This window comes from Vigna radiata, chromosome 4 (genome assembly GCF_000741045.1).
Source record: "Vigna radiata var. radiata cultivar VC1973A chromosome 4, Vradiata_ver6, whole genome shotgun sequence".
Taxonomy (NCBI): domain Eukaryota; kingdom Viridiplantae; phylum Streptophyta; class Magnoliopsida; order Fabales; family Fabaceae; genus Vigna; species Vigna radiata.
The window spans coordinates 13301965-13304818 of record NC_028354.1 but is presented as its reverse complement, the minus strand read 5'-3'; the positions used below and the strand labels follow the sequence as shown (position 1 = coordinate 13304818).

The window sequence follows — 2854 nt, the reverse complement described above, 5'->3', positions numbered from 1 at the left end:
TTCAACTTATATATTAAATTTATCCTTAGTATTTAAACATATTAGATAATTTGATTCAACATTATATTTAAAATTTATTTTTCAACTTTAATCTAAATCAACTAAAAAAATAGTGACCAATTCATTTAATTATAACAAAATCAAACCATCAATATTACAAAAGTATGTAAAATTTATATATAGAAAATGAGTACAAAGAATTAGAAAATGTGATGTTCAATCTCAATAGGATAAAGATCAACCACCATGATGATGATGATGGTTCTCCCTTTTATAATATAATAGACTTAAGAGAGGAGGAAAAGAGTAAGTCTTAAATTTTTTTCCAATTGTTTTGCAAAGAAAAATCATTCTAAATTAAAAGAAATTATACTTGGACTTTAAAGGAATTCAAGCTGTTAAGTACCAACTCCAACTCCATCTTCACTAAACTTTTTAACTTAACAGATAATATTATCTGTAAATCATATATGTTTGATTTAATTAATTCTTTATTTCTTTTTTCCTCAATGCTACATACAAGAAAGAGGAATCTTGGAACTATTGGAGGCTATTCATATTGATGCAAAACTACTTCAAGTAAGAACCTTTCTTTTGAGGAACCATTCTCTAACCTATAATACTCTTTTAAGGTGCTAAAATCACAGGCACTTGAAGCACCATTTCTAGTTAAGAAATATTGAACATGAAAAGTTTAATTAAAAAGATTGTCTGAGCCCAGGTTCGAACTGGGGACCTCTAGTGTGTGAGACTAGCGTGATAACCAACTACACCACCCAGACCTTCATATTACATTATTTTTCAATTATCTAATTTTTCATAAAACAACGGCTTAAAATATATGGATTTGACATTGGTAATTATGGTAATGTAGGTTTTAATTATATTTTATTACATTTGATCACTAACTATCATTATCTTATAAATTTTATCTTTTAAATTTATTGAATGATAGATAAAGAAATATAAATTAGATCTGACACTATTTTGTCGCTATGAGACGTTGTAATCAACAACATTATGTAATTAATAATATTATATAATTAATAATCCGTTTTGATGTACTTATATGTAAATATTAGGATAATGCAATATAAAATAACTTATGTATTATTAAGGTTTCAAATGAATTAAATGGTATATAATGACTTTGGGTAGAAATAGGAAATATATGTATAATAGGTGTGATAATTCAAGATTATACGAGAATGTGATGTATGTATTATGTTTTATTATATATTCTTATTTGGTTGAAATGTATGATTTGAGATCATAATGTAGTAGTTTTAAAAGTGGAATTCTATTGTTAATATGAAAATTAGAGTGACACTATCCTGATTTTATTAAAGTGACTTTGAGAAAATTTGTTTGAAAAAGTTTTTAATGTTAAGCATGCCTATGCTCAAAAGGAAGCTGACCCCTCCAAATGTAAATGGAATAAGCATTGCCTATATCATTGCAACTTTTGGCACACGACTATGAAGAATGCACTGTGTTGTGTGATAAGATTGAAGAATTGAGACGAGTGGGGCATTTAAAGAAGTTTGTATGAAATCCAAAGGTATGAAACAATTTAAAAATGACAAGAAGGAGAAACAAGGATCTTCTTCAAAGTACAAATGCTATAATTGTGAAGAAGAAGGACATGTTAAGACAGACTGTCCAAATGGCAAAAAGGGTGAAGAAAAGGAAAATAAGTTCTTTAAGAAGATAACTTACATTGCATAAGAGATAATGCATCAAGTTCCTCAAGCTCAAACGATTATGATGAACAAGAAAACCTTGCCTAATGTCAATATTGAATCATTTGGAAGTGAAATATCTAGCAATAATTATAATTATGATTATGATTAATTGCATTATGTTATTCAACAATTATTGCATGGGAGATGTAATCAAAATTTGAAAAATCTATTGAAGAGAGAAATTTTGAAAAACAAAATATCAAATTTAGAAAAGAAATAAACTACGAATATTGAATGTGAATCATGCAAAAGTCACTTGTTTGATATTGATATTATTGAGAATATCCTTGAAGAGGCAACTAAAAATAAAAATATTGAAAAGACTACATTTAAGAAAGATGTTTTTAAAAATAAAAGTGTTTCTAAGACTAAGAATAAGAATAAAAGGCTGCATAGGATATGAGTTGAAAAAGGTAAGCCTTCTAGAAATATAAATTGCATAACATGTTTTTAATGTATAATAAAGAACACACTTCTAACAAATGTAAAATCTAATATTATGATATTACAAATAGAGGATATGTTCATATTCATGTTATAAAGTAATTTGTTTGTAATCTTAAAAGGATCTAAATAAGATTTTGGGACCAAAATTCTTGTCTTATTTTGCAGGTTAAAATTCGAAAATAAAAAAAGGCCATGGTATCATGGTAAATTTTATGAGCTTTAAAGATAGTTATGAATATTGAATATGTATTAGAAGCTTAATAATAGTTAAAATTTGATTTTTTTTTTTCTTTTGAAAACTTACCTAAATAATGGATTGTCAAGAGTCATAATTAATTATCAAGGTCTTGGAATGTTTCATTTTGACTCTAGTACAAATTTTCCCCTAAAATAATTAATTATCTTAAGTGATAATCTATTATCTTAAGTTCTAGAGAAAAAAAACTATTTATTTTAAGGATCAGTTTTAGATTTAGAGGGGATTACTAGTCCTAGAAAGATTTATTTTAATAAAAAATGGAGAATATTACATTCAGGAGAGTAAACTTTTAATGGTTGAGGGAGAACTAAATTCTAATTGAATTAACAAATTTAGAGAGAACTAAATTCTAATTGAGGGAGAACTAAATTCTAATTGAATTAACAAATTTAGGGAGAACTAA

The 2854-nt window shown here is 26.1% G+C and overlaps 1 non-coding gene across 1 annotated transcript; it reads right to left on the bottom strand.

Moving 5' to 3' along the window:
* Nucleotides 1-708: 708 nt before the first annotated feature.
* TRNAV-CAC lies at nucleotides 709-782 on the bottom strand. Its single transcript has one exon. It is a non-coding gene; the product is annotated as a tRNA-Val (tRNA).
* Nucleotides 783-2854: the final 2072 nt, after the last annotated feature.